This window comes from Alexandromys fortis, unplaced genomic scaffold (genome assembly GCF_014885135.2).
Source record: "Alexandromys fortis isolate MF-2015 unplaced genomic scaffold, M_Fortis_MF-2015_v1.1 scaffold_144, whole genome shotgun sequence".
NCBI classification, from domain to species: Eukaryota; Metazoa; Chordata; class Mammalia; order Rodentia; family Cricetidae; genus Alexandromys; species Alexandromys fortis.
In genome coordinates, this window is record NW_026068021.1 from 4,260,104 (window position 1) to 4,271,031 (window position 10,928).

Genomic DNA, 10,928 nt, shown 5'->3' on the forward strand with positions numbered 1-10,928 from the left:
TGAGCATCCAGTGTCCTAGTGAGCATCCCTCCAAGATGGAAGATTTAATCTTGGAGGAGAGTGCCACACAACAGAGAGGTACAAGGGTCTCTTCAGAGCTGTGGTTCTCAACCTTCCCAATGCTGCGAACCTGTAATACAGTTATTTATGTTGTGGTGACCCCCAACCATAAAGTTAATTTCATTGCTACCTCATAACTGCAATTTTGCCACTGTTATGAATTATTATGCAAATATCTGATGTGCAGGATATCTGATATGTGACCTCCAAAGGGGTCGAAACCCACAGGTTGAGAACCACTGCATTAGAAGGTCTTGATACATGCCAGGAGGGTTACAGGACCAGTTGCTAGTAAGACACTGGACCCAGCAGATGGCAAGCCTGCAGTACACCCTTCCTATCAGTGTTGAACAAGGGGCATTTAGTTACAGCCACTGGACATAACATTGAGATTGCCTTCAGTTTGCAAAATAAAGGTACTCATTTGATACGGTTTGGGAGGGAAAGGGTGTTGTGAGAGCAGGGACCACCAGACATTCAAGAATGGATGGGAGAAGCAGTCTTCAGGGCACCGAGCCAACATTACCAAGGAAAGCAGCCCTGCCCCCACCCAGCATCAGAGGACAGTGGGTCCTCATCTCGGAGGAGCATTGGTATTAGCTTGTGGCGATGTCTGCTCACCTCTGTCTGTGACTGTGGCCCCGGAATCCCTGCTCTGTCTGATGGGCCCCATCTGCCTTGATGGCTGTCATCTTGTCATGATGCTGTCTGCTCTAGTGATTGCTGTCTTGTCTCGGCGGCCATCTGCCCCGGTGGCTGTCTTGTCACGGTGACCCTGTCTGCCCTATCTGGTGACTTCTGTCTTGTGATGATGGCCCTGTTTTGTCTTGGTAGCTGTGTTTCTCTACCCTTCTCATTTACCTCCCATGGTGAATGCAGAACAGTCTTTCTCTATTAAAATACAGTTATCCCAATGCTTTCAGCCAGTGCTGGAAATAGTGGGTCAAAGAATAAACCAAAGACGATAGATAACATAGAAAATGTTTCCCAGCGAAATTCCCCCCAAAAGATGCCACGTTCTACCCTTCTGGGTCATAGTGGATCACAGTACAAGGACTCTGGGACCTGCATCAGTATGTGTCTTAGAGGGTACTCCCACAAACCAATCAAGAATAGATTGGAAGCAAACAAAGAAACAGTTAAGGCAAGGTAGCATACACCTCAGGTCTCAACACTTGGGAGGCAAGAGGCCGGCCACTCCATCTTTGTGAGCTCCAGGCTAGCCTGGTCTACCTAGTGAGTTCCAGGCAGCCAGTGAGACATAGTGCGACCTTGTGTGTCGGCTTAAATGAGAGTTGGGCTCCACAGGCTCATAGATTTTAGTATTCGGTCCCCACTTTTTGGGACTGTTTGGGAAAGGTTGAGAAGTGTGACCTTTGTGGAGGAGGCGTGGCACTGGGATGGGCCTGGGAGGTTTCAAAAACCCTGCATCATCCTCACTTAGTTCTCTCTCTGCCTCGCGCTCGTGGATCAGATGTGAGCTCTCAGCTGCTGCTGCAACGTCACACCCGCCCGCTGCTATGCTGCCCACCACGATGGTCATGGGCTCTAATCCTCTGCAACTGTAAGCAAGGCCCCAATAGAATGCTTTCGTTTATATGTCGCATTGGTTGTGGTTACTGCAGGAAAGTAATCACGACACCCCTATCTCAATACATAACTGGACAAATAAGATAAAAAGCAAAGTAACAAACCAAGTAGAGGGATTAAAAATAATTTCACCTCCGAGCAGGTCTTCCAGCTAGGGAGGAAAACTTTGCATGATTTAGCAAGAGCAGGTCTGAAGGAGTTTGGGGTGGGGGCCCCTAGACGCAGGGTGAACGTGGCTCACGCTGGCTATGAGGAAGGCCACACTAAGGGTGCCTCATCTTTACTCTCTCTGACCTATGAGCACTTGCCAGCTCCCTAGAATCCCATGAGGGGTTCCTGGGGCAAAAACTGAGGAAGCTGCACTTGTGACCAGAGGCCTCCTACACAGGACCAGTGAGTGACTCAGACCTACTGGGTTATAGATAGCCAGCAGCCAGTAAGGATGTCAGAGGCACACAAACTTGGCTTCACCCTCTCTGCAACACAGTGGAAACTGTATTGCAACACTGTTAGGAAGCCCAGAGCACCACTAATCAGCCAATCAAATTTAGTATATGGTCACCTTGCTGAATCAGAGCCTATGGCCATAGACGCACCATCTATTCCATTAAAAATATTATTAACGTGTGCGTCTGTGATTATTGTATATTCATGTGCACTGGCCATGGCCTGGGAGTGGAGGTCAGAGGACAACTCTCAGGAGCCAGGTTCTCTCCTTTGGCTTAATTTTGGGAGCTCTGTGGACTGAAGTCAGGTTTCCAGGCTTGGGGGGGCCAATAAGTGCCTTTACTCATTGGCCATCTATTCCACTTTGAGAGCAAGGTAAAGCAGATAATAAAATTGAAAAAAAAAATTATGTTGCCCTTCCCAACAGCCATTGTGGGCCAATTGTAACCCTACTCGTTCTGTAAACGGGAGGAAGTTGGGTCAGAGTGGGCCGGGGAAAATGGGTTCTAACAGCCCGCTTGGGCTTTTGTCCTGCCCAGGGCAGGAGGGACACTCTCTTTCAGCCATGTGTCCATGTGGGCAGGGAGTTCTCTAGTTCCTCTGATCTTAGCCTGCTCAGCCCAGAGTTTTTGCAGGAACCCTTCTTGACCAGTTCTAATGAAAACTGACAATTGTTCAGGGCTTCAGCCCCTTCCTGGGCACAGCAGGTCATCAGGGTCACCCTCAGACACTAAGGATACCCTGATCAACAAACTTCTGACCACTGCGGGGCAGACCTATCCTTCCAGACATTAGAAACACTTTGGTTACGCAGACTCCCCACAAACAAGTAGGTCACAGCGCTGTGCCCGTCCTTCGGTCCATTCAGTCTGAGGAACACCAGACTCCAGGAGGAACCAGACTCCAGGAGGAACCAGACTTCCTTCTTAAGGGAGCAAAACCGTATGCTCGGAACAACAAGCCACGAGCCCTTCAAGTGGGACTGGGCCGTGGCCCCACTCGCATCCCGGACCAGGAACACCTGGGCAGAGGCCTTTGCGCTCCCGCGATGCTGGGGAGGGAAAAGCTGGCTGGGAACAGGTACAACTCACCAGCGGATCAAAGGCGCCCTGGGGCTCTCGCGCAGGCGCAGAGCACAGCACACGACCCACGTGGGGACATCCGGAGAATCTGGAAGCCAAGGCCCCTGGGAGGGAGGCTGGCTCAAACAGGGGTTCAGCGAGCTGAAGGGTGTTTTATTTATTTTTCTATTTGCTGGCTGTTGGTGGTGGCACTCGCCCACGTGCGCCAGGCCCAGAGTGGTGGTGGCGTTGCGCAGGCGCACAAGGGGCAGGGAGGGGGGCGGATCTGCCAGCCTGGCTAGGGGCGGCTTCCCGGTGCCTTTGTGTTGTCTGCTCACCGGGTCATCCTTCTGCAGGGCTGTGGACCACAAGTTCTGTTGCCTATTGCTCCGACCTCCAGAAAGGTGGCAGGTTCGCTGCCCTGGGCTTTAACCACTTGCTGCTGCAGCCTTGGCAGCAATTACCTGAGATTTGCTACGCTGAGCTCTGGCAGTGTCCGCTACCGCTACAGCTACAGTTCTGACCAGGCCCTCAGGACTTCAGCTCTTCTTGTTCTGCTGCCCGCTTCTTGCTTCTTAACGTGAGCAGCTCAGCCGGGCGGTGGTGGCGCACGCCTTTAATCCCAGCACTCGGGAGGCAGAGGCAGGCGGATCTCTGTGAGTTCGAGACCAGCCTGGTCTACAAGAGCTAGTTCCAGGACAGGCTCCAAAACCACAGAGAAACCCTGTCTCGANAGACCAGCCTGGTCTACAAGAGCTAGTTCCAGGACAGGCTCCAAAACCACAGAGAAACCCTGTCTCGAAAAACCAAAAAAAAAAAAAAAAAAAAAAAAAAAAAAAAGTGAGCAGCTCAGCCCACTGCACTCATGATGATAAAGATCACATGTAATCAAGAGAGCCGGAGTCAGCATTTGGGCGGTGGAGGCAAGGGGCGCAAGAATTCAAGCCCCTCATGAGCTATATGAGCTTTTGTCTCAAAAATAAACAACAAAAAAAATCTAGGCAAGGGAAGGTCACTGGAGAGACAACATTGTCAGGCTTAACACTGCAGCCCAGGTGGATGGTTCTAGAAGGTCCCGAAGAGACAGAGTAGTAGGGGGAGGGGGTGTGGCCAGCGTGTTGCCACCAATCCCTGCACATCTTTGGGGCCAAAGCGAGAATGTCTTGACACCAATCAAAGGCCTCTGGCGGTGACTGTGAAGTGTTCACAGCTGTCAATCTGGTCTGGGGACAGTCCTGCCAGCTGCAGGCAAATGGAGCACTAAAGAAGGGCTGACACCTCTTTATTAGGGAGTTAAGTCATGGGGGGGGGGGGAGTCAGTCTTATTTAAAGGTAAAATAAACATTAAAAGGGTAACTACTGGCAAAAGCCTAGTGTAAATTAACAGTGCTTTAACAGTATTTAATGCCGCTCTTAGACAAATACCCTTGGGGAGCGTCAGGTGGTTTTATCTGTCTCAATAGGTGTTGGATTAAATGCCTTTTAATTTCCTGGGTGGCAGCCCAGGGTCCAGTCAGTGTGTTGTCTTTCCCTCTGGATTAGATTCCTCCCTGGGGTGAGTGATTCTACAGGCTGGAAGGAACCCCGTGGTGGCTCTACAGCCCTCCCTTGGAGTTATTTGAGCATGCAGTGTAGAACCCCGTCTTCCTGTGTGTGCGATGACTTTTACAGTTAAACACCCAGGGATGAGGGTGCTTCCGCTCAGAGCTTCCGCTTGTACCTTACAGCTATCTTGAGGCCTCTGTGTCCCTTTTAGAGTTGTGGTGAGATTATTACCGGGAATGTTGATGTGAAACCCAGCTCTCATCTCAAAGAAAATAATAGATAGCTTATCTTCCAGCCTAGTATAAGACTGTGGCCCAAGGAACACAGGTTCGGGTCGATAGGAGACACTCATTCAGCTGCGCCAGTATTTGTGTAAATTCTACTAGATACAGAACAAAGTCATAAAGCAAGGTATTTATCACGCACACTGGGAGACACCACGGGTGGGCAGGTCACAGCAAGGTAGGAAATCTCTGCTGTAGGTTTCTGCTTTCTGATGACATTCTTGACTTCTGGATTGGTAGAAGCTAGTGGTCTGCTAAGGTTGTAAAAGTGGTTTATTGTTGTTGTCTTTGTTTTGGTGTTGTTTATTTATTTATTTTTTTTGAGACAGAGTTTCTCTGTGTAGCCCTAGCTATCCTGGAATTCGCTCTGTAGACCAGGCTGCCCTCAAACTCACAGAGATCTGTCTGTCTTTGCCTCCTGAGTGCTGAGATTAATGGCATGTGCCACCATGCCCAGCTCTAAAGAGTTTGGATAGTCACGGAATGTTAAGTCAGAGGTGGCAACTGAGTGAGTTTAAGGGACTAAAAAGACACCGCTCCACACACCCCAACCATAGCTAGGTCTGGATCTGCAACACTCTAATGCTCCACAGTTTTAGGGTTCTGGAAGCTGCTCATTGCCTGCTTCTGTGTCTGATCAGTATTTCTGTGGATGTTGGCGAAGCGATTCAGGATATATATATATATCTTCTTAACTAGCTTCCAAAACCCTAAAGCTAGGAGGCCATCAGATAGCATCAGAGACCTACAGCAGAGCCTTCCCTGCTTTGTTGTGATCTGCCTGTCTGATGTTCCTACCAATATATTTGAAAGAGCTTTGATTTATGACTTTCTGTTCTATGCTTATAAAAATTTCACGAAACGGTTTCCATGGTGGAACATGATATTTAGGGCAACTTGGGCCCATATTTCTGGGTCATAGTCACTCATATTTGGCTCCAAGTTAAATCCGTATTCTCTTTGAAGTGTGTTCCCTTTGAGCTATGTTCTGGTTTTTTTTTTTTATTGGATTTGCTGAGTAGTCTGCCCCCATCGAACACCAGGTTGCAGGTGAATATGCTTTAATCAGTAGAGCCCACGTCTTAGGGACTGTCTGGGCAAAGTCATCTTTTAATCTTTCTGTGGGTTTGGTAGATGACAAATACAGACAACGAAGCTTAGTTACAAGAAGAGGGACGAGGGCCAGGCCCCACACCAACTCCTGCACCTGTGGTACCAACAAGATTTCACTCATGCAGTGAGCACTGACCATGGGCTAGTGTCAACTGAGCCATGATCCTTACCCCTGCTGGATCCCACCGAACCTTTGTGAAAAGGGGGTGAACACATACACCATCCAGGTGGTTGCTGAGGCACATGCTCCCCTGTCGGCTCTGTTGGGTGGGAAGAGCAGCACAGATTGCCACCACCTTCTAGAATCGAGATGCACGTCTTTGAGGGAGGCAGCCCAAGGAATGATAAAAAGAACCCATGGTAGCATTTCCGGTATGGTGAGACAAACACCGGGGGGGGGGGGGATAACAGAACCGTGGAGGAGTGACTGGGGATGGAAACTGAGGGTCTCCCCAGGCTTAGGAAAAGCCAGAAGTAGGCATGAGCTTCTGTGCCAGCCAAGGTGGAAGACTGACTTCACTGGCTGTTCAGGGGTTGCCACTTTGATGTTTTCCCACCTGGTATTTGGTTTAGCCTGGTTTCCCTCATTTCGGATGGCTTGGCTTGACAGTTCTGTGCTGACCCGGTGTTGGTCAAGTTGGTGGGTGTGGGGAGGTCAGAACCTGCTACCCTTTAGCAAATGGAAGTGTCTGTTGGGTTTGAGCGGGGCTCCCCTGCTCTGTAATGACAGTGAGGCTGAAGAGAAAAAAAAAGGCAGAGGAACTAAAATTCATAGGGCAGGGCTAGGAAGAGGGAAGAGGCTAGTAGAAGTTTCTCAACAGCTAGGAGTCACAAGCCCAGGGCACAGTCACCATGTGCTGTGCAGGTTGCCTACACAGAGACAGGATTCCTTTCAGTGAGAGCAGTTTGCAAATAAAAATGATAAGACAGCAGCAAACAGTATGTAAGGCCTGACTATGTGCGACCTTTGAGTAGACCCATTCTCCTCCTCTGGGTGTGACCCTGCAGTTTTCTCGGAAGTTCAAAGCCAGCTGGTCTACAGAGCTAGTTCCAGGACAGGCTCCAAAGCTACAGAGAAATCTTGTCTCAAAAAAGCAAAAACAAAAATAAAATTAAACAAAAGAGATCTTGGTTAGGTAGGGTGGCGATGTATGTGACTCAGTCGGCCAAGTGCCGAGGATTTGAGGTCAAACTCCAGAACCCATGCTAAAAAGTGAAGTGTGATGGCACAGGCTTGCAGTCCAGCAACTGTGGGGAGTGGAAGCAAGTGGCTTGTTGGGCTTGCTGCCTAATGGGCAAACCTGGGTGCTGAGAGTTAGCTGGGCAGTGGTAACACAAGCCTTTAATCTCAGTACTAGGGAGGCAGAAGCAGGTGGATGTCTGTGCATTTGAGGCCAGCCTGGTCTACATACAGAGTGAGTTCCAGGATAGGCTCCAGAGCTACAGAGAAACCCTGGCTGGAAAAATCAACCCCCGCACTCCCCACAAAATAAATAAATAAATAAATAAATAAATAAATAAATAAATAAATAATAAAGCAAGGCAATTTCTTAGTTGGTTCAGTGGGCCTTGTTCTCCTGGTGTCCCCTAACTCTCTGACTCTTACAATTTTTCTGTTTCCTCTTCTGCAGGATCCTGAGCTCTGAGAGAAGAGTTGTGATGGAGACCTAGAATTTTGACTCTCTCTCCACGTAATGTCCACACAATGTCTGGCTGTGGATCTCCGCATCTGTTCCCATCTGCTGCCAGAGGAAGCCTCTCTGATGATGACTGGAAAAGGTACTGATCTATAACAGTATACCATTGGGAGTCATTTATTGATGCTATATAATGATTTAATTTAAGTAATAACGATTTAATTTAAATATCGACTTACTGTTGAAAAAAATTCTGTTTTCCTAATGAGCATACAAATCACCAAAAATAAATAGGAATGGTCATCTTAGAAATATCTGACTGACTTACTGATTATACAAAAAGAAATACTATTTTAAAACCAATATTTGACATTCCTAATCTTAAAAAAAAAAAAAAAAAAAAAAAAAAAAAAAAAAAAAAAAAAAAAAAAAAAGGCTACATCAGGAACAAGCAGTCTAAGGTGGTAGAAATAAAGACAGAGTCATCTGGGGGGGGGGTGAGGGGACAGATGGCAATAAGGAGACCACAAGATGAAGGAATAGCTCAGGCATCCTGTCCAGAATCCATCCCTGTGCTCCTCTTTCCCCTGGCTCCATCACACCCTGGGCTTGGGAGGAAAGCCACAAAGTGCCACCCTATGCAGGGTGCCCGAGGCATGGAAACTGCTAGTGTGGCCAGAAGCTGTTTATTGTCACCCACACGGGGAAGAGGCTGTCTGACGGAGAAACACACAGAGACATAATGGCAGAGAAGCTCCCAGCCCTGGGTTGGGAGCTGGCTCAGATGGTGAAGTGCTTTCTTTGAGAGCCTGAATTCAATCCTCACAGCCTACTCAAAAAGCTGACCCTGGTGGTGCAGGCTCTGAATCCCTCTGCAAGGAGTTGGGGTGGGGGTGACATGGAGATAGCTTAGCTGATCTGGGGAGCCCCACACAGATGAGAAATGTTACCTCAAAAACCAAGGGGAACAATCCTGAAAAGTCTGAAGAACAAAGCACAAGTTTGATTTCTGGCCTCTACACACACACACACACACACACACACACACACACACACACACACACAAAACTTACATCCCTAAAGATGTTGCTGGATATATTCCTGTGGGGGAGAGTTATGTTTTCAGTGTTTGAGGTATGAAGGTAAAGGATGACTTATGGAAATTATTAGAACATGATGCAATGCTTCACAAAGGTAGTCTCCCCAAATGACCTAGATCCTGAAGAAATAGTGCTGACCATAAATTTTGGAACTCATGTCCACAGCAGTTCAAGATCGAGCAACAGAATGTGCGTGTGTAACGGATGTGGGTGTGTGTAGGGGGGTCTCAAAATAAGATTGCATGGGAGGGAGGGTTTCTTACAGAACTCGCTGTGTGGCTGAGGATGGCCTTGAACTTCTGATCCTCACACTGCTGCTTCCTGAGTAGTAGACAGATGCTCCACATCGTGTCCTGTTTTTGAATTTGACAAGCTAGTCTTGCTAACATTCAGCCAGCAGTGGTCGGGGGCCTGGGTAAGTAGAGTGGCTATGCAGGATGCAGGCGAGAGCAGATGGAGGCCAGAACAGAGCCCAGCCCAGGAGAGTGTTTAGAGCCCTAGCAGAAGCAGCCGAGGGTGCCCTGAGGGTGAGAAGCCTGTACTCCGTTCAACCTCTGACCCAGGCCACTCTTAATTACAACAACCGAGATCAATGGTGTGAACATTCTCCCAGAACGAGGTAGGAGAAACTAATTACTTAGGAAAAAAAGCTGAGATAATGGAGAATGAGGTGTGTGTAAATATTTTTATCTTCTAATCAACTGTGATTAGAGAAGCCTGATGTCTTAGCTGGAGTCTGGGGAGAAGCTCGGCCTTCCTCCCATCCTGGCCATTACTTAACCAGGGGGCTGACAGCGGGTGGGGGCGGGGGGGGGGACAAATCAGGGCTGGTTCATTTTACAGCTCATTAACCAGCATAACAGATACCTATTACTGCTTTTGGGCATTAAGGGGATTTTGAAAATGTATACATCGCTAATGACACTGGAGTTAGTAAGGTCAGAGCGAACATTAATGGAATTCTCTCCGCACAGCCTAAGTGCTCCCATTTCCTCCTCCTGGAAATGAGTGGTGCTATTAAAAGCAGGGCTGAGCCCACACTGTGTGGATCGGCTGCACCCGAAGCCGCCTGAGGCACCACCTCCCTGCAGACTCCTCGGAGAGGGGAGGGGGCCGAGGCCTTGTCCCTCCGGGATAGCAAAACTGACCTAAGGGGTGAGCTCAGTTTATTCCCCTCTGGAAAGATTCTCTTGATTTGGGTCCTTAGAAAGGTTTTTTTTTTTTTGTTGTTGTTGTTTTGTTTTGTTTTAAAATAAGGTAAAACCCCAGAGGGTCTGCAAGTAAAACCGAACATCAGAATGGCAATGCAATGGTAGCTGCCCGTGTTCCATGCCCTGTGCATCAAGACATTCCTCCAAGATAATAGACCTCAGTGCTCTCTTGGACCCTGGACTTGGGGAGTCCCATTGGCTCCTTGTATGGCCTGCCAGCCCAGATGGTAAGCTGCAGTTCTTTCTTCCAATTAGAAACTGAGAAGGACACTCACTGATAGGGTCTTTCCAGCATGAAGAATCACTGCTACAGAGTGACATGTAGCTAGCCTGCCTGTACCCTCTGCGGTGGTAAACTGCATGACCGGGGATGAGTTAGTTGTACAGGCTGCCCTGATGTTCGATTCCATCCCTCTGGAGGTGGAGACAGGGAATTGGGAACTCAAGGTCATCCTTGGTTGTGTAGTGAATTCGATACCAAGTCTAGGAATCATGATAGCTGTTGGAAAGAAAGGAAGGAAGGAAGGAAGGAAGGAAGGAAGGAAGGAAGGAAGGAAGGAAAGAAGGAGAGAGAGAAGAAAGAGAAAGAAAGAAAAGCTCCAAACGGAAAATTGGAGCTGCAGAGATGGTTCAGAGGTTAAGAACACTGGCTGATCTTCCAGAGGACCCGGGTTTGTTCCCAGCCCCTACATGATGGCTCACAGCCATCTATAACTCCAGTTCCAAGGGATCTGATGCCCTCTTCTTACCTCCATGAGTACCAGTTATACACATAGGTACACAGACATACACATAGGAAATACACCCACCCACCCACCCACCCACACACACACACACAGAGAGAGAGAGAGAGAGAGAGAGAGAGAGAGAGAGAGAGAGA

The 10,928-nt window shown here is 48.5% G+C and overlaps 1 long non-coding RNA gene across 1 annotated transcript in view; it reads left to right on the forward strand.

Annotated features, from left to right (window-relative positions):
• The first annotated feature begins 3,616 nt into the window (after positions 1-3,616).
• Positions 3,617-10,928, forward strand: part of LOC126514381 (uncharacterized) — a 14,999-nt gene continuing 7,687 nt past the window's right edge. Inside the window, exons 1-2 of the long non-coding RNA XR_007595562.1 lie at positions 3,617-3,738; positions 7,732-7,879. This is a non-coding gene — a long non-coding RNA (uncharacterized lncRNA). The remainder of the gene's footprint in view (positions 3,739-7,731; positions 7,880-10,928) is intronic.